The sequence below is a fragment of the Macaca thibetana genome, chromosome 7 (assembly GCF_024542745.1).
Source record: "Macaca thibetana thibetana isolate TM-01 chromosome 7, ASM2454274v1, whole genome shotgun sequence".
Lineage (NCBI taxonomy): Eukaryota > Metazoa > Chordata > Mammalia > Primates > Cercopithecidae > Macaca > Macaca thibetana.
The window spans coordinates 6550872-6570777 of NC_065584.1; the positions used below are offsets into that span (position 1 = coordinate 6550872).

The 19906-nt window shown below is 33.6% G+C and overlaps 1 long non-coding RNA gene, 17 other non-coding genes and 1 pseudogene across 19 annotated transcripts in view; all 19 read right to left on the reverse strand.

Moving 5' to 3' along the window:
- The window catches only part of LOC126958451 (uncharacterized), a 169838-nt gene that overhangs the window by 74513 nt on the left and 75419 nt on the right, over window positions 1–19906 (reverse strand). For both annotated transcript variants that reach the window (XR_007727189.1, XR_007727188.1), the window contains 4 exons: window positions 7468–19210; window positions 5210–6246; window positions 1709–4341; window positions 512–593 (listed from right to left, as the gene is read on the reverse strand). This is a non-coding gene — a long non-coding RNA (uncharacterized LOC126958451). The remainder of the gene's footprint in view (window positions 1–511; window positions 594–1708; window positions 4342–5209; window positions 6247–7467; window positions 19211–19906) is intronic.
- On the reverse strand, window positions 104–175 carry LOC126960367 (small nucleolar RNA SNORD113/SNORD114 family). Its single transcript, XR_007727927.1, has one exon. It is a non-coding gene; the product is annotated as a small nucleolar RNA SNORD113/SNORD114 family (small nucleolar RNA).
- Window positions 1076–1146, reverse strand: LOC126960400 (small nucleolar RNA SNORD113/SNORD114 family). The gene has a single exon (XR_007727951.1). It is a non-coding gene; the product is annotated as a small nucleolar RNA SNORD113/SNORD114 family (small nucleolar RNA).
- LOC126960370 (small nucleolar RNA SNORD113/SNORD114 family) lies at window positions 2218–2289 on the reverse strand. The gene has a single exon (XR_007727930.1). It is a non-coding gene; the product is annotated as a small nucleolar RNA SNORD113/SNORD114 family (small nucleolar RNA).
- Window positions 3210–3281, reverse strand: LOC126960379 (small nucleolar RNA SNORD113/SNORD114 family). The gene has a single exon (XR_007727938.1). It is a non-coding gene; the product is annotated as a small nucleolar RNA SNORD113/SNORD114 family (small nucleolar RNA).
- LOC126960366 (small nucleolar RNA SNORD113/SNORD114 family) lies at window positions 4798–4869 on the reverse strand. Its single transcript, XR_007727926.1, has one exon. It is a non-coding gene; the product is annotated as a small nucleolar RNA SNORD113/SNORD114 family (small nucleolar RNA).
- On the reverse strand, window positions 5750–5821 carry LOC126960365 (small nucleolar RNA SNORD113/SNORD114 family). The gene has a single exon (XR_007727925.1). It is a non-coding gene; the product is annotated as a small nucleolar RNA SNORD113/SNORD114 family (small nucleolar RNA).
- LOC126960385 (small nucleolar RNA SNORD113/SNORD114 family) lies at window positions 7056–7127 on the reverse strand. The gene has a single exon (XR_007727943.1). It is a non-coding gene; the product is annotated as a small nucleolar RNA SNORD113/SNORD114 family (small nucleolar RNA).
- LOC126960402 (small nucleolar RNA SNORD113/SNORD114 family) lies at window positions 8064–8138 on the reverse strand. The gene has a single exon (XR_007727953.1). It is a non-coding gene; the product is annotated as a small nucleolar RNA SNORD113/SNORD114 family (small nucleolar RNA).
- Window positions 9030–9118, reverse strand: LOC126960392 (uncharacterized; annotated as a pseudogene).
- LOC126960382 (small nucleolar RNA SNORD113/SNORD114 family) lies at window positions 11334–11408 on the reverse strand. The gene has a single exon (XR_007727941.1). It is a non-coding gene; the product is annotated as a small nucleolar RNA SNORD113/SNORD114 family (small nucleolar RNA).
- LOC126960368 (small nucleolar RNA SNORD113/SNORD114 family) lies at window positions 11966–12037 on the reverse strand. The gene has a single exon (XR_007727928.1). It is a non-coding gene; the product is annotated as a small nucleolar RNA SNORD113/SNORD114 family (small nucleolar RNA).
- LOC126960369 (small nucleolar RNA SNORD113/SNORD114 family) lies at window positions 12983–13057 on the reverse strand. Its single transcript, XR_007727929.1, has one exon. It is a non-coding gene; the product is annotated as a small nucleolar RNA SNORD113/SNORD114 family (small nucleolar RNA).
- LOC126960375 (small nucleolar RNA SNORD113/SNORD114 family) lies at window positions 14192–14261 on the reverse strand. Its single transcript, XR_007727934.1, has one exon. It is a non-coding gene; the product is annotated as a small nucleolar RNA SNORD113/SNORD114 family (small nucleolar RNA).
- On the reverse strand, window positions 15110–15182 carry LOC126960374 (small nucleolar RNA SNORD113/SNORD114 family). The gene has a single exon (XR_007727933.1). It is a non-coding gene; the product is annotated as a small nucleolar RNA SNORD113/SNORD114 family (small nucleolar RNA).
- Window positions 15675–15749, reverse strand: LOC126960380 (small nucleolar RNA SNORD113/SNORD114 family). Its single transcript, XR_007727939.1, has one exon. It is a non-coding gene; the product is annotated as a small nucleolar RNA SNORD113/SNORD114 family (small nucleolar RNA).
- On the reverse strand, window positions 17921–17994 carry LOC126960371 (small nucleolar RNA SNORD113/SNORD114 family). The gene has a single exon (XR_007727931.1). It is a non-coding gene; the product is annotated as a small nucleolar RNA SNORD113/SNORD114 family (small nucleolar RNA).
- Window positions 18836–18910, reverse strand: LOC126960373 (small nucleolar RNA SNORD113/SNORD114 family). Its single transcript, XR_007727932.1, has one exon. It is a non-coding gene; the product is annotated as a small nucleolar RNA SNORD113/SNORD114 family (small nucleolar RNA).
- On the reverse strand, window positions 19669–19743 carry LOC126960381 (small nucleolar RNA SNORD113/SNORD114 family). Its single transcript, XR_007727940.1, has one exon. It is a non-coding gene; the product is annotated as a small nucleolar RNA SNORD113/SNORD114 family (small nucleolar RNA).

Genomic DNA, 19906 nt, shown 5'->3' on the forward strand with positions numbered 1-19906 from the left:
GAATTAAAACATGTAAACACAAAGACCAAAACCAAACTCATATTCCTGATGCCTGTCTAAAGGATTATATCAAACACAGAAAATGAGCTAGATTTCTTCTGTGATGGACCTCAGAGTTCTAGACACGTATTCATCGCATATGACTCATACGCCACCAGCAGTCATCATCGATCCAAGATTGCTCATCTCTTTCTCCATTCATTTCTACCTTGTTTATTGATTGATTTTGTTAATTCACTACTAGCAATTTTAAGTCTTAATGGTTCAAAAAAATCCCGAGAATAATTTTAATATTCCTAATTTGTATACTGAATCATTTCAACATTGATATACCTCTTAATTAACTATCCTCAGGTTTTTATATATGCATTATCAATACAATGCTTCATATCATCTCCGTATCTTTCACTGGGATGTGGACATCTTTGATAATGTCACACAATTTTTATAATACAATGAGTCCTCTTAAAAGGGCAGCAGAAGGAAATCAAAAATGTTGACTATTACTCACATTAGTCTGCCTGAGCCTAACCGTGATGCAAGTGCCTCAAGTGGTCAGGGAAGAACTTTTCAAGGTGCACAATTCATCCATTCTGCAGAGCACAAAGCACAGAGGAGTTCAGAGCATACAATGGGACATTCTCGCTCATGATTCATCTTCATCTAATGAGTCATTTAGGCAATCATTGTTTGAAGTGTATTTCATTTTCTCTTCAGAAAATTAGCAGTTTTGAACTTGCCACTGACCCATACCTTAAACATTATCTATAGTTTATACTGTCTACACTATCACTCGCCAAAGAGGTCACAGGCATGCATCACTCATTTTTCCTTGGCTATCACTGTTTCAGTACATATTAACCGTGCTTGCTGTCTTGCCAAATATTTTTATAATTGGACAATACTTAACCTTATTCATCTTTATGTATTCAAATATTTGCTTATTGATTCTCTCACTAGTCCAATTATAAAATAAAATATAACTGCATAAAACACAAAGACCAAAAACACACTGAGTCTGTATTTCTGACATCTACCTATAGAATCATGTGAAACAGAAGAAACTGACTTTGTGATGGACTTCAAGAGTTCCAGACACGTATTCATCGTATGACTCAGACGACACCAGTAGTCACCACTGAACCAGGATTCTTCCTATTTTTCTCTATTCATTTTTACTTTGTCTAATAATTAACTCATTAATTCACTGATAATAACTTTAAAATCTTTGGTTTTTAAAAGCCCAAGAGCTTTGATATTCCTAATCCCTACATAGAATCATAGTGTTGATATATATTTTCATTAATTGTTCTCCATTTTTCATATATGCTTTTTCAATATAGTACTTCATATCACTCCTATAACTGGGAAAGAGTTGGCCATCTTTGATTATAGTCCTATAATATATTGGAATATATTACAGACTATAGTTCTAAAATATGTTGGAATATATTATATATGCATTATATTCCTATACTATATTGGAATATATTATATATAATATATTCCTATATTATATTCCTATAATGTATTATATCTTTTACAATGTATTATATCTTCTTATAATGTATTTTATAATACATTATAGTATAGAAATATATATAATATATTCCTGCAATATATTTTTATAATATATTATACCTTTTTATAATACACTGAATCATCTTAAACCACTCAAACAAAGACAAGAGCTTTGACCATTACTTACATTGGTCTGTATGCTCCTTCCTAAGCATGGTGCAAACAGAGCACGTGACCTTGGAGGCATCTTTAAATCTTCACAAGTATGTCCATTCTGATGAGTGCAGAGCAGAGAAAATAATAACAAACATGTGATTTTCTCATTGTTGATCTTTCCTTTTCACCTATCTTTAGTTAAACATTTAGGCAATCATTATTTGAAGTATGAACAACTTTGAACTTGCCACTAACCCAGAACATGAAAACGGCATATTAATTTATACTGTCTCTTCATTATTGGCCAAAAAGGTTAGGTATGTTAGATTTCTTTTTGGCTTTCATCAATTTAAATACATATTAAATACGCCTCACCACACATTTTTATAGTTGGACAATGCTTAGCTTATTTATTTTATTTATTCACATGTTTTATTCTTTCATTGAACCAATTATACAATAAAAACTCATAAACAAAAAAAATTCATTCTATATTCTTGCCATCTGTCTAGAGTTACTTGAGGGAAACTGACTTCTGTGATGGACCTCAGAGTTCCAGACACATATTCATCGTATGTGACTCATACTCCACCAGTACTCATCATCGATCCAGGGTTGACCCTCTTTCTCTCCATTCATTTCTATGTTGTCTTTAGATTCATTCATTAATTCACTGGTAATAATTTTACACTCTGTGATTCACGAAACCCTAAGAACAGACTTGATATTCCTTATCTTTACACAGAATCATTCTAACATAGATATATCTGTTTCATTAATTCTTCTCCGTTTTTCATATATGCATTATCAATAAATATTTCAGATACCTCTCATAAATACCATTGGGACATAGTTGACCATCATTGACTATATAATACACTTTTTCATGATACATTGAGTCCTCTTTAGCAAACCACACAAACCGACACAGGAATTTTGACTATTACTAACATTGGTCTGCATGCATCTTCCCAAGCATGGTGTACAAACAGGGCACGTGATCATGGAGGAATCCTTAACATAGCACAAGTTGTTCACTCTGAGGAATACAGACCAGAGAAGAGAGTAACAAAATTAAGACATTTTCAATATTGATATTTGCTTTTCAGCTATCATTAATTAGCCATTCATGCAATCATTATTTGGAGTATATTTAATTCATTTTCTGAAAATAAAATGAATAATTTTGAAACTGTCGCTGATGCAGAAGTTGAACATTACCTATATTTTATTCTGTCTATACCATCATTAGCCAAAGAAGCCACAGGAATGTACCGTTTATTTCTCTGTGGATGTCACTGTTTCATATACATTAATCATGTTTCTTACCTTGTCCCTAATTTTTATAATTGGACAATGCTTGAATTTATTCATCTTGATTTGCATTTGTTTATTAATTCTCATATGGATCAATTGTAAAAGTAGAATCAAAACATGTAAACACGAATACCAAAAACATATACATTCTATACTCCTGACAGCTGTCTGTAAAATAATTTCAAACATACAGAACAGGCTAGATTTTGTTTGCAACGGACCTCAGAGTTCTAGACACGTATTCATCGCAAAAGACTCATACGCCACCAGTAGTCATCATCGATCCGGAACTGATCTTCTATTTTTGGATTCATTTCTGCCTTGTCTATTGACTAATTTGTTAATTCACTAATCATAATTTTAAGCCCTATGATTTACAAAACCACAAGAATAGCCATGATAATCCTAATATGTAGGAATATTTATTTCATCAATTATCTTCAGTTTCTCTTGTATGCATCTTCAATATAATCCTCACATCATGCCCATGTTTATTTAAATACAGTTGCTCATCTTTGATTATAGTATACACCTTTTTATAATATATTGAACCCTCTGGAAGAAACCACCCAAAGCAAGCTGAGGACTTCCACTATTCCTTACCTAGGTCTCCAGGCTCCATCCCAAAAACGGTGCAAGTAGAGCACATGGCCTTGAAGGAATCCCTCAATCAGCAAAGTGCAATCATTCCAGGGAATACAGAGCAGAGAAGAAGATAACTTTTGTTATCCTCTATTTCCATATTATCCTATTATCTATCCTATCCTCTATTTTTATACTATCCTATTTTAAATATAAAAAATATATTTATTATCAAATATTAAATATATTTGATATTATCCTATTATCCTATTTTGATATTGTCACTACCGACCCTTTCTTATCACCTATCATTAGTCAGTCATTTCGGCAGTCATTATTTGCAGTATATTATTTTATCTAAAGAAATGCATAATTCTGAAATTGCCATTGACCCAGAAATTGAATGTTTTCTATAATTTGTACTGTCTATACCATCATTAGCCACAGAGGTCACCAGAAGATGCCATTTATATCTCTGTGGACTTCACTGTGTCAAAAGATATCAAGAGTGCTTCTGGCCAGATGCTGTGGTTCATGCCTGTAATCCCAACACTTTGGGAGGCTGAGGTGGGCGGATCACTTGAGGTCAGGGATTCAAGACAATCCGATATTTTGATAATATCGAGTCCTCTGAAACCATTCAAACCATTCAAGCCAAGATGAGAATGTTTATTACTACTCACATTGGTCTGTAGGCTCCCAACCATGATAAAAACAGAGCACGTGACCATGGAGGAATTCTCAAATCATAACAAGTGCATCATTCTGAAAGGATAGAAAGCAGAAAAGATAAAAAAATTCTCAACATTGATCCCTGATTTTCACCTGTTATTAGTCACTTTGGCAATCATTATTTGGAGTATATTTGTTTTATTTATTTTCTCTTAATAAAATGAAAATCTTCAAAATTACCACTGACTCAGAATATGAACATTGTCTATAATTTATACTATCTGTATCATATACCATTCATTTCTTTTTAGACTTCACTGATTTTAATACATGTTAATAGCATTTCTAACCTTACCACAAATTTTTATAATTGGGCAGTGTTTCAATCATTTTATATTTACTATATATTTGTTTCCTGATTATCACATTGATCCAATTATAAAAATAGAAGAAAGGTACATAATCACATAGAAAAAACAAACATTCTATATTTTTAAAATCTGTCTATAACAACATTCGAAACCGAGAATAAGCCAGATTTTATTTGTGACGGACCTCAGAGTTCCAGACACGCATTCATCACGTATGACTCATACGCCACCGGTAGTCATCATCGATCCAGAATGTGTCCTATTTTTCCCTGTGCACTTTTACCTTGTCTAATGATTAATTCATTAATTCGCTAATAATAATTTTAAAACCTTTGGTTCACAAACGCCTCAGAACAGCATTAATATTAATATTCTTTATCTACATATAGAATCATTCTCACACTGATAAATGTTTCATTAATTACTCTCAGGTTTTCAAATACATATTGTTAATATAATGCTTCATATCACTACTATTTCTATCACTGGGCTGCAGCTGGCCATTTTTGATTATAGTGCAGACTTTTTAATAATACATCAAGTCCTCCTAACTAAACCACCCAAACTAAGACCAGAACTTGATTACTCACATTGGTCTGCCTGCTCCCAATCAAGAGGCAGACACACCACGTCACCAGGGAGGAATCCTTCCATCGGCACAGGCCATCTATTCTGAGGAATACAGAGCAGAGACGGTAACAAAACTGAGACTTTCTCATTAATGATCCTTGCTTTTCACCTTGCCTTTAATCTGTCCTTTAGGCATTCATTAGGTGGACTAATATTTATTTCATTTTCTCCTAAGAAAAAGAACAATTTGATCTTGCAAGTGAATAAGAATTTGAACATTATCTATAATTTATTCTGCCTATATTATTATAAGCCAAAGAGGTAACAGGTATGTACAATATCTCTTTGGACTTCACCAATTTCAATATACATTAATAGTATTTCCTGCCTCAACACGTATTTTTATAGTTGTACAATGCTCCCCTATTTTATCTTTATTTATATGTTTATTGATTCTTGCATTAGAATGAAAATGAAACCAAAACAACTTCATTCTATATTCCTGACATCAGTCTATAGAATCACGTAAAACAGAGCGAATGGACTAGATATCTTTTGTGGCGGACCTCAGAGTTCCAGACACGTATTCATCACATATGACTCATACGCCACCGGTGGTCATCATTGATCCAGGATTGGCCCTCCTTTTCTCCATTCAGTTTTACATTGTCTGTCGGTTGCCTCATTAATTTACTAATAATAATTTCAAAGCCTATGATTCGAAAAACTCCAAGAACAGCCTTGATATTTCTGATCTGTATCCAGAATCATTCTAACATTGATATTATCTGTTTCATTAATTATCCTCAGTTTTTCATACATCCATTATCAATATACTTCATGTCACTGCCATGTCTACCATCAGGATAACATTAACCATCTTTGACTATATTTCACACTTTTTAATAATACATTGATTACTCTTAAACAAACCACCCAAACCACAATAAGGACTCTGACCATTACTCACATTGGTCTGCAGGTTCCTTCCTAAGCACGGTGCAAACAGAGCATGTGACCCTAGAGGAATTCTCAAGACAGAACAACGATGTCCATTCTGAGTAGTACAGTGCAGAGAAGATGATAACAAATTTGAGACATTATCACCATTGATCCTTGCTTTTTGCATTTCTTTAGTCATTTAGGCTATCATTATTTAGAGTACAGTATATTTATTTCACTTTCTCTTAAGAAGATGAACAATTCTGAATTTGCCACTGACCCAGAATACAAACACTGTCTATAATCATCCTCTCTATATCATTAGCCAAAGAGGTGACAGACATGTAACATTTATTTCTCTTTGAACTTCGCTATTTCCAATACATATTAATAGTATTTGTCTCACCATCTATTTTTATAATTGTGCAACACTTCACCCAATATATCTTTTTTTTTTTTTTTTTTTTTTTTTTTGAGACAGAGTCTGGCTCTGTCGCCCAGGCTGGAGTGCAGTGGCCAGATCTCAACTCACTGCAAGCTCCGCCTCCTGGGTTTTCGCCATTCTCCTGCCTCAGCCTCCCGAGAAGCTGGGACTACAGGCGCCCGCCACCTTGCCCAGCTAGTTTTTTGTATTTTTTAGTAGAGACGGGGTTTCACCGTGTTAGCCAGGATGGTCTCGATCTCCTGACCTTGTGATCCGCCCGTCTCGGCCTCCCAAAGTGCTGGGATTACAGGCTTGAGCCACCACGCCCGGCCAATATATCTTTATTTTTATATTTGTTTGTTGATTCTCACATTAACTCAATAATAAAAATAGAATGAAAATGTATGAGTACAAAGACCAAAAACAAACCCACTCTATGCTCGTGATACCCATCTAAAGGATTGTATCAAACATAGAAAATGGGCTAGATTTCTTTTGTGACACACCTCAGAGTTCCAGAGACATATTCATTGTAGATGACTCATACACCACCAGTAGTCATCATCAACCCACAGGATAGGTGCTCTTTCTCTCCACTCACTTCTGATTACTTACTAATGATTTATTAATCCACTGACCATACATTTTAAAATCGTGGTCCATGAAATCTCAATAAGAGCTTAGAGATTCCTAATCCCTACAATGACTCCTTCTAATAAGGATACGGCTGTTTCATTCACTATCCTCAGTTTTTCGTAGATGCATTATCAATATAACACTTCACATGAGTCCCCTATTTATTGCTAGAATACCACTCGTCATCTTTGATTATAGTATACACTTTTTTAGTAATTCATTGAATATTTTGAAATAACTATGCAAACCAAGAGAAGAATTTTAATGATTACTCACATTGGTCTCTGTGCTACTAACAAATAGATGCAATCATAGAACAAAGATGCAAGGAGGAATGTTTCAATCGGCTCAAGCGCACTCATTCTGATGAAAACAAAGCAGAGTCGATATTTTAAAAAACAGACACCTCATCCTCTATAATTCTTGCTGTCTGCATTTCTTTTACTTGATCATTCAGGTACTTAATAATTTTCCACGAAGTATATGTTTTTTCTCTTAACAAAAGGGACAACCTCGAACTTAGAGGAACTGGTTCCGAATAATAAAATTGATTCTTACTATTATTAGTGTCTATATGATTTTAAGCCAAAGAAAGAGGGAACATCTTTGATCCAATATTTTCTTAATGGATGTTAGTTTTCTCTACTTGTATTAATAATATTGATTGCCTCACTACATACTTTTATAGCTGAACAGTGCTGCACTCTCTTCAATTTTATCTGTTTACTTATATTTGTTTAATGGTCCTATCATTAATTCTTTAATATTAATAAATCTAAATCTATGAATCTAAAATAAGAACATAGTCCTTATGTATGCCAAACATCTGTCTATAGGATTATTCCAAACAGAAAGAATAAATACGTTTCGTGTTGATGCTCAGAGTTCCACACACATATTACTCATCGTTTATGACTCCTGCACCACTATCTGTAATCATTGTTCTGTGTGTACTCATTGGCCAACTTTTTCTTCATTCACTCTTACATTTGCAGAGACTGAATCACTAATTCACTGAAAATCAGTGAGTCAGAAAAATGCAAAAATAAAATGCTAGAATAGTGCTAACAGCTATCAATACAACCATTTCCCATATACATTCCATCTTTTTCATTTAATGATGTCAGTATTAGGGATTAATCAACATCATATTTTACATTATACTTGTTATTAACTATTTGATTAATACTTTTTAATAATACCATGAATACTCACAAACATAAATGAAACCAAGACAAGAACACTGACTGACTATATTCACATTGATCTCTTTTTGAACGGAGTTAACTTGAGAAACTTGATTGTTGCAGAGTGCTCAAATCAGCTAACTGCATCTGCATGGAAGGGTGCTAGGTGGAGATGATGATAAAAAGATTGAGACATTCTGTCCGTTGATCTATAATTTCTTTCTTTCATTCACTTAATCGTTTAGGTATTTATTAATTTATGGTAATATTTATTTATTTTTCTTCTTATGAACTTCAAACTTGTAATTGACTTGGGGCAATAACTGGCTATGACTTATCAGTAATTATTACTATTGTCTCTATCATCTTTAGTCAGAAATATTATACACCTGCTCCATTTATTATCCATTCCAATGTACATTAACAGTATTTTCCTTACTGCATATTTCAGCAATGAACAAGTCTTTGTCCTTTTCATTTTTATTTGTTTTATTTTATTTGTACATTTATTTGTTTATTCTGCCATTGCTACTTTTACAATATTTTTAAACCTCTCGCACACAAGACTAATCACAAACTCCTTGTACATTTCAGGTATCCGTCTATTATATCACTTTATAATATATGGGAATGGACTAGATTCTATTTGTGTTGGACCTCAAAGTTTCAGATATGTACTATTCTTCATATACAACCAGCATATACAATCACGTAAGCCACCAGTTGTCATCGATGGTCCAGGATTGGCCTTCTTTCTCTTCATTCATACCTACACTTGTTTATTGAGTAATTCATTAATAAAGACATACACATAAACCACAAAAAATAAGCTCTTCAATATCACTCACATTCATCTATACTATCACAAAGAGCCTAAATCCCTTTCTTTAAATGAATTCAGTTTTTCACATAGCATTAATCAACGTAATACTGCATATCAACCTGAAATAAAACATTAGCATGATTGACATTCTTTGAATCACTCAAACCAACGGAATTTTTACCACTGCTGATGCTGGTCTCTATGCTCCTAACACATAGATACAAACACAGAGTTCGTGAGCGTGGAAGAACATACAAATCAGAGCACAGGAGATGATTACATATTCTCTTCATTGAGCCACAGACGCCTCCATCCCTTTATATAGTCATTCAGGCATTTATAAATTTATATCAATATTTATTTTTCTCTTAATAAATCAAACACGAAATACACAAGTGAATCATCAAAAACCGTTACTTCTCACTTTCAGTTATCACTGTTAGTCTAAGACAAAATACACTTGTTCCAATTTATATTAATACTATTTTTCCCTCCTGTATATTTTAACAATGAGCACGCTTTACCACCTTGATGTTTATTCATTATGTATTTGTTTATCTACTCTATCAGTGATTCCTTATAATTTTTAAGAATGCATGAACACAGCCGGGCGTGGCGGCTTATGCCTGTAATCCCAGCACTTTGGGAGGTTGAGGAGGGCGGATCACGAGGTCAGGAATTCAAGCCAGCCTGGGCAAGATGGTGAAACCCCCTCTGTACTGAAAATACAAAAATTAGCCAGGCGTGGTGGCGGGTGCCTGTAATCCCAGCTACTCGAGAGGCAGAGGTAGAGAATTGCTTGAACCTGGGAGGCAGAGCTTGCAGTAAGCCGAGATCGCACTGCTGCACTCCAGCCTGAGCAACAGAGAGAGACTCCATCTCAAAAAAAAGAATGCATGAACACAAAGATTCTTGTATGTCACTGACACCAACTTACTGGACCTTGTAAAGAGAGGAAATGAATGCATACTCCCAATGGTCTGCGTGCTCCTAACACACAGAACCAACCATAGTGCACATGCCACGGAAGAGTGCTTAAATCAGATGGAGTGAAGCCATTCTGAGGAGTGTAAACAGAACAGATGATCTAAAAATTCAGACATTCCTCCAATGATCCTTGCCTTTCACCTTTCCTTTATCACTTAAATCATCATTATTTGGAATATATTTATTTCATATTCTCTTGAAACAAATGACTCTGAACTTGCCACTAACAAAAACACTTCTTATACCTTTGAGTCGTATACCACCAGTCATCATCATTGGTCCAGGTATGGCCCATCTTTTCTTCATTTGTTTCTACATTGTTTATTGATTAATTCAGTAATTTACTAATAATGTGTTTAAAGTGCCATAATGCACAAAACCTGAAAAAAGCCTTGATGTCCCTAATATGTGTATAGAATCATTCTCAGGTCAATGTACCTCCTTTACTAAATATCCTCAGTTTTCTTAAATGAATTAATTGAATTAATTCATCAATAGACTGCTCCATATCAATTTCACATTTGTCACTGGGCTGCAGTTGGCCTTCTTTAATATACTGTATAATTTTTAATACTGTAGTAACTATCCTTAAAAAAAGTACTCAAGCCAAGAACATTGACTATTACTTACAGTGGACTCCAAGCTCCTAACACACAGATGCAACTGTACAGCCTGTGGGCATGAAGGGGTGCTTGAGACAACTCAAGTGAGCCCATTCTGAGGTGCACAAAGTAGGACTGTTGATTAAAAATTTGAGACGTTATGGCCATGGTTCCCTGCTTTGTGTCTACCGTTCTGCCGGTAATTAAGGCAAACATTCCTTGGGAGGATATTACATTTTCTCTAAAAACGAACAACTTCAGATTTGCCACAGACTCAGAGCATGAACATTGCCTATAATTTAAACTGTCTGTGTATCATTAGCCAAAGAGGTAAAAGTCACATACCATTAATTTCTCATTTAATTTCATGATTTCAATGTATAGTAATAATACTTCTTGCCTTCCCACATATTTCTATATTTGGATAATGCCTCATCTATTTTATCTCGATTTACTTATACTTTTGTTCATTGATGCTTTTATTGATCTGATTATAATAACAGAATGAAAGTGCATGGAAAAAAACATCACTTTTCTTTTGTGTTGGACCTCAGAGTTCCACACACATATCATTCATTATCCAAGACTCATATGCTGGCAAGTTTCATCATTGATCCAGGAAGGGCCCACTTTTACTCAATTCATTTCTAAGTTATTTATTGATTTAATAATTATAATTTTAAAACTCTGATTCACAAAAATTCAAGAGATTTATATCCCTAACATGTACTTAAAATCATTCTCACTTCAATATCTCTTAATGTTAATAATTGTAGTATTTCATGTACACATTAAAAAATATAATACCTCATATTAATCCCATGCTTATTACTAAGCTACAGCTCACCTTCTTTGATTATATTTCACACTTTTTAATAATATAGTGACTGCCCATAAACAAACCATGCAAAACAAGACAAGAACTTTAGCTATTACTCACATTGTTCTCTAGGCTCCTAATGCAGACATGCAACCCAAAAGCTTGTGACCAAGGAGGAATTCTCAAGTCAGCTTGAGTGGGTCCATTCCGAGAAATACAAATCAGAGAAAATGGCAAAAAAAAACAAAAGACATTCTCTGCATAGCATGAAGACCAAAACCAAGATCCTTGTATAGTCGCGACAACTGGCTACAGCATCACTTCAACCAGAGTAAATGAATTACATCCTTTCACATTGGATCTCAGAGTTCTAGACGCGTATTCATCGTATATGACTCATACGCCACCAGTAGTCATCATTGATCTAGGATTGGCCCTTTTACTCTATTGTCACCTACATTTGTTTATTGATTAATTCATTATATCATACAATTATAGCGTTACTACTCACAAAAACTCAAGAAGAGTCCTTATATCCCTAATTTCTATATAGAATTATTCTAACATCAACATAACAGTTTCATTAATTATTCTATTTTTAATACATGCATTAATGGATATAATATTTCATACATCTCATATTTATTACTGAGTTATAATTGCATTCATTATATTTCATGCTTTTTAATAATATAGTGAATAATCTTAAGATAAAAGAAATATTGAAACCAAGAAAAGAATGTCAGTCATTACTCACTTTAATCTCTGTGCTCTTAATATACAGAGGCAACCACAGAGCTCGTAGCCATGGAAGAGTGCTTAAATCACCTGAGTGTGTTCACTCTAAGGGTATGAAGCAGAGCAAATGATAACAAAATTAAGACCTTATCTCCATTGATTCTTGATTCCTGCTTTCTGCATTTCATTTACTAGGTCATGTAGTTATTTATTTGTTCACTATGTGTGTGTGTGTGTGTGCGTGTGTGTGTATATATATATTTATTTATCTTATGCAAAGGAATACTTCCATCACGGGACTAACCCAGAACAATAAAATCAACTCTTATCAATTTCTATATGATTCTTACCACAAGTGGTAATATCTTTTATCCATTTATTTGCAAATGAATGTCAGTGCTTTAAATTTTGATTAATAACATTTCTTGCCTCCACACATATGTTCATATTGGACAATGCTTGACCCTCTTGTTTGTTATACATTAATTTATATTAGTTTAATGAATCTATCATTGATCCATTGATAATAATAAATATCAATCTATGGAATCAATACATGGATATTATCTATATATTCCTGACATTTCTCTGTAACTCAATTTCAACAGACAGAACAGACTAATTATGTGTTGTGTTGGACCTCAGAGTTTCAGACACATGTAATTCATCGTCCATAACTCCAATGCCACCATTTGTCATCATTGGTCCATGATTGGGTCTCCTCTCCTTCATGTGTTCCTACATTTTTATCAATTAAATGATCATATTAATGACATTAATAAAAACAAATACATGGTTCATGCAAAGCCAACAACAAGGACTTTGAATATCTATAACATCTACAGAGTCACTTTCAACATAGACTAGATCTCTTTCATTTATTGACCTCAATGTTGCACATGATAAATTAAACAACATACTGTTTCAGGTCATACTCATCACAGAGCTGTGGTTAACTGTGTATTAATTTAATACTTTTTAATTTTTTGATTGACAGATAAAATTGTATGTATTTATCATGCACAACATGATGTTCTGAAGTATATATACATTATGGAATAACTTAGATATGGAATCTATCTAACTGACATATGTATTACATCTCACAGTTATCATTTTGTGGTGAGAATACTTAACAGCTACTCTCTAGCATTTTTCAAGAATATGATGTATAACATTAACTACAATCACCATGTTGTATAATATTTCTCTTGAGCGTATCTCTCCTCTCTAACTGAATAATTTAATACATTTTATAATAATGCCAAGAATATCCTCAAACAAATTGTTGAAACCAAGATAAGAACTTTGACTATAATTCACCTTGGTCTCTTTCCAAACACAGAGGCAACACAACAATCTTGATCCCAACAGAATGGTTGAAACAGCTTGCTGCATCCATTCTGAAGAGTAGAAAGCACAGAAAAACATTGAGATGTTCTCTCCATTAATCCACGTTGTTTACCATTTGTTAGCACTGACTTTTAGGCTTTTACTAATTTATGCTAATATTTATATATTTTTCACATAATAAACTTCAAAACTTGCAACTGACAGCAAGAACTGTGTCATCCTTAGTTCAAGACATAATATCCTTGATCAACTTATTACTCATTCCATTTCTATTAATATTCATTTTCCTTACTCTGAAGTTTAGTAATAAACAATGCTTCACCCTCTTCATCTCTATTAATTTATACATTTATTTATTCTGTCCTTGATTCATTTACAATAATATTTTTAAAATTCATGAACAAAAATATCAACAACAACATCCTCATAGATTCTGACATCTGTGCATAAGATCCCTTCGAAATGGGGAATGGATTAGATGCCATTTGTGTTGGACCTCAGAGTTCCAGATACATGGTATTCATTATGCATGACTCACACCAGTTGTCATCATTGGTCCAGGATCTCTTTGATTTCACACTAATACAAATTTATCCATTGATTAATTCATTAATAATAAATACACATCAGTCAGAAAACACAAGAATAGTATTCATAAAGATTCCTAACATTCATCTATAGATTCATTTCCACAGACTAAATCTCTTCATACTATCTTCCATGGTAATGATCTTCTTCGGTCCATATATTGACCAATCACTATAATACGTCTATCAATCTGATAGTAAAATTGGCATGTTTGGGCCTCTTTGGTTATATTTAACACATTTTAATAACATAGGAAATATCTTTTTTAAAAAGCTACACCAACAAAGACAGGAACATTGACTATTACTCATATTGGCATTCATACTCCAAAACGAGATGCAACCAACATGCTGGTGAGCAGGGATGAGAGATTGAATCACCTCTAAAGCATCTATTCTGAGGAGTACAGAGCAAAACAGATGATTAAAAAATGAGAAAATCCTCCATTGATCCTTGCTTATCATCTTCCATTTAGTCATTAATTCAGGCAATCATTACTTGGAGTATATTTATTTCCTTTTCTCTTAAAATTAACAATTTTGAACTTGCCACTGACCCAGAACAAAAACATTACCTAATTAATACTGTCCATATCATCCTTTGCCAAAATAAACCATTATGCACCATTTACTTCTCTTTGGATTTTGGTGTTTTCTACACATATTAACAAAATTCCTTGCCTCACTACAAATTTTTATAATTAGACGTTTCCCCCATTTTACCTTGATTCATTTATATATTTGTTTACTGATTCTTTCATTGACCCAGTCATAATAATAACATAAGAAAGAATGAACAAAAAGACCCAATTTCTTTTGTGAAGGACCTCAGAGTTCCAGACACATAATTCATCACGTATGACTCATACACCACCAGTGGTCATCATCGATCCAGGATTGGGCCTCCTTTTCTCCATTCATTTCTATGTTGTCTGTTGACTTAATCATTAGTTCACTAACAATAAATCAAAACCCTATGATTCACAAAACCCCAAGAACAGCCTTGATATTCTTAATCTGTACATATTATCATCTCATCTCCATGTATCTCCTGCTTTAATTATCCTCAGCTTTTCACACATGTATTAATCAATATAATGCTTCATATGTGTCATTTGTAACAGCGGGCCTTATGTGACTATATTTGATACTTTTTAGTAATGCAGTGAATACCTTAAACCACCTAAACCACACCAAGAACTTTGACTATTACTCACATTGATCTCTAAGCTCTAACACAGAGATGCAACCATAAGGCTGGTGGCCACGGAAGAATGCATAAATCACCTCGAGATTATCACTCTGAGGAGTACAAAAAAAAAGAAGATGTTTTTTTTAAATTAGATATTCCTCCACTGATCCTTGCTTATTGAGGTGTTTTGTATGTTGGACCTCAGAGTTCTACACACGTATTATTCATCACCCATCACTCATACGCCGGCAATTGTCATCATTGGTCCAGGAAGGCCCACTTTCTCTTCATTCTTTACAACATTGTTTATTGATTAATTCATAAATTCACCGATAATATTTTTTAAAGCTGATGATTCACAAACCTCCAACAAAAGCATACCTATTTGTTAGGTATCCATCATTATTCACAAATCAGTATTTAAATTTTATTATTTATCCTCAGTTTTTCATATATGCATTAATCAGTATAATGATTCATGTTAATCCCAAATCATGATGTTTACATTAGGCCTTTTGTGATTATATTTCACACTTTTTAAAATATAGTGAACATCCTTAAACAAACCACCCAAGCCATGACAAAAATTTTGACTCTTACTCACATTGGTCTCCAAGCTCTTAATAGAGATTCAATCATACAGTCATAACCATGGAAGAATTCTTAAATCAGCTCAGATGGGTCCAGTGTGAGAAATACAGGACAGAACAGATGATTTTAAAACGAAGAAGGAGAACAGACATCTGGGACGTTCTCTCCACTGATCCTTGCTTTTCACCTTCAGTCAGTCATTTCAGTAATCACACATTTCGAGTATTTTTTTCTCTTAAGAGAATGAACAAATTCAAAATCGCCATCTGTCCAGAACATGAACAGTGTCTGTAACTTATACCATCTACACCATTCTGAGCTAAGGAGGTAAAAGTCATGTAAAATTATTTCAAATTAGAGTTCAGTGTTTTCATAATATATTAGTAGTGTTTCTTTGCTCACTACATATTTTTAATTTGAACAATACTTCATTAATTTACTTATTGATTGGTTATTTCATTGATCCAATTATAATACTAGAATGAAAATATATGAACCCAAAGATCAAGCGCAAGATCCTTGGATATTCTCAACATGGGCCTAGAGGATGCCTTATATCAAGAATATAGACTATATGTCTTTTGTGTTGGACATCAAAGTCCAGACATGTCTAACTCATTGTATATGGCTCACGCCATCATTGGTCTCAATTTTCATATATTTCTACTTTTGTTTTGAATAAATCATTAATCAATTTATAAGAGTAAAGTAAGAACATGATTCACAAAAACCTATGAACATGATGCCAGACATACCAAGCGTCTGTCTACAGAATCCTTTCCACATTAGACAATGTCACTTTCATTCATTCACCTCTATGTGGCACATTATTGATTAATAAACATACTGTTCTATATTATGTTAACCATTGGGCCATGGTTAACTTTATAATAATTTAAAATTTTTAATAATACTATGAATACCTTTAGTCAAGTACCCAAAGGAAGACCAAAATTTTGGCTATTACTCACGTTAGTTTCTTTCCAAACACAACAGCAATACAGCTTTCCATCAAGCAGAATGCTTAAGCCCACTTGATGCATTCATTCTGATCCATCTTCATACAAAGCAGAGAAGATGATAAAAGATTGAGAATTTCTCTCCACTGACTGATATATTCCACTATTCGTTTGTGCTATCTTTTTGGTTTTTAAAAATTTATGGGGCCAGGCACAGTGGCTCACGCCTATAATCCCAGCACTCTGGGAGGCTGAGGTGGGTGGATCATCTGAGGTCAGGAGCTCAAGATCAGCCTGGCCAACATGGTGAAACCCCATCTGTACTAAAAATACAAAAATTAGCCAGGCGTGGTGGCGGGCGCCTGTAATCCCAGCTACCTGGGAATCTGAGACAGGGGAATCACTTGAACCTAGCAGGCTGAGGGTGCGGCGAGCCAAAATTGTGCCACTGCAGACCAACCTGGGTGACAAGAGCCAAACTCTGTCTCAAAGTAATAATAATAATAATAATAATAATTTATAGAAATATTTGCTTATTTTTCTCTCAATAAAATGAACTTCAAATGTGTAACTGACTGAGAGTAATAACTATTATTCATCACAGTTGATGTCATCTTTAGTCCAAGACATAATAAATTCCATCCATATATTATCCATTCTAACTTACACCAATAATCCATTTTCTTTATTACATATTTTAGCAATAAACAACGCTTCACTCTCTTCATTTCTATTCGTTTATACATTCATTTATTTATCCTGCCCTTGATTCTTTTAAAATAGTATTTTTTAAATACTAACACAAAAATCCCGAAAAAGATCCTTGCATATCCTGATACCTGTCCATTGGATCCCTTCACAAAGGATGAATGGACTAGATCCCATTTGTGTTGGACCTCAGAGTTCTAGAAACATGGTATTCATGTGCATAACTCATACGCCACCAGTGGTCATCATTGGTCCAGATCAGCCCTCTTTCTCTATTCCCATCTAAATTTATTTACTGATTAATATATTAACAAAGAAATACACAGAAATCTGAAAAGAAAAATAAGAATTAGATTCTGAATATCCCTAACATCCATCTATATAATCCTTTCCACAGAGACCAAATTTCTTTCATTAACTGAGCTGCATTACTCAGTATAATGCTTCATATCAATCTGATATTTAACATGGACAGACTTCCCTTATTTGGTTATATTTAAAACTCTAAAATAATGCAGCAAATACCATTCTAAAAGCTGCTGGATTTGGTATAACAACATTAATTACTACTCACATTGGTCTGTATGCTCCTAACACACAGAGGCAACCACAGAGATCATGACCATAGAAGAGTGCTTGAATCAACTCAATTGCTTTCATTCTGAGGATCACAGAGCAGAGCAGATGATTTTAAAAGGTTGTAACATTCTTTCCACTGGTCCTTCAATTCCTCTTTTCAGGTATTCAGTCATACATAATTAGTAATTTGTAATAATGTTTATTTTTCTCCTATGTAGGCTAACAATGTCAATCTTGCCACTGACCCAGAAAATGAACACAGATATTTACCTATTACTGTCTACATCATACTTAGCCAAAGATTTAACAATCGTGTACCATTTATTTCTCTTTGAAGTTCAGAGTTTCCAGTATATATTAATATTATTTCTTGCCACATCATCTATTTTTATAATTGGACAATGCTTCACACGAGTCATCTTTATTTAGTTATATATTTGTTCATTGATTTTTTTATTGATCCAATTATAATAACAGAGTGAAAATACATGAGCGGAAAAAACTGGCTTTCTTTTGTGTTGGACCTCAGAGTTCCAGACATGTATTATTCATCATCCAAGACTCATACGCCGGTATTTATCATCATTGGTCCAGGAAGGGCCCACTTTCTCTTCATTCAGTTAGACATTATTCGTTGATTAATTCAGTAATTCATGTGTAATAATTATAAAAATTTATGGTTCCCATAATTCAAGTCTATAATTGACATTCATTATATATATATACATATTATCTGACTTTTTAAAATTTTCAGTGACACAGTAAATATCCTTAAACAAACCACCCAAACAACACAAGATCGTGGCTATTACTCACACTGGAATCTTTCATAGCACGACAGCAACACAAGTCTTGATCAGGGCTAAATTCATAATCAGCTCAGTGCATCCATTCTGAAGAGTGCAAAGCAGAGAAGACAATCAAAATATTGAGACATTCTTTCCATCAATCCATACACTTCACCATTCATTTACATTGTCACTTTGGCTTTTATTAATTAATGGTAATAGTTATTAATAAAATAGACTTCAAGGCTGCAACTAATTGAAAGTAATAACTATAACCTATCACAATCTATGTTATTTTTGGTCCAAGACATAATATCTTTCATCCATGCCTATATTATCCATTCCAGTTTAAATTAAAATACATTTTTCTTAGTACATATTTTAGTAATAAACAATGCTTCACCTCATCTTCTTCATTTACACACTGATTTATTCATCCTGCCTTTGATTCTTTTACAATGATATTTTTTAAATTCATGAGCACAAAGATCATGAAGAAGATCCTTGTATATCCTGTATCCTGACATCTGTTTATAAGGGGGAATGGACAAGATCCCATTGTATTGGACCTCAGAGTTCCCAACACATGATATTCACTGTGCATGACTCACACACCACCAGTCGCCATCACTGGTCCAGGATCAGCCCTCTTTCTCTATTACCATCTTAATTTGTTTGTTGACTAATTCACTAACAAGGAAATACACATAAGTCTTCAAAAAGAGAATAAGATTCCTGAATATTCCTAGCATTCATTCATATAATCATTTCCACAAAGACCATATTTCTTTCATTAACTGA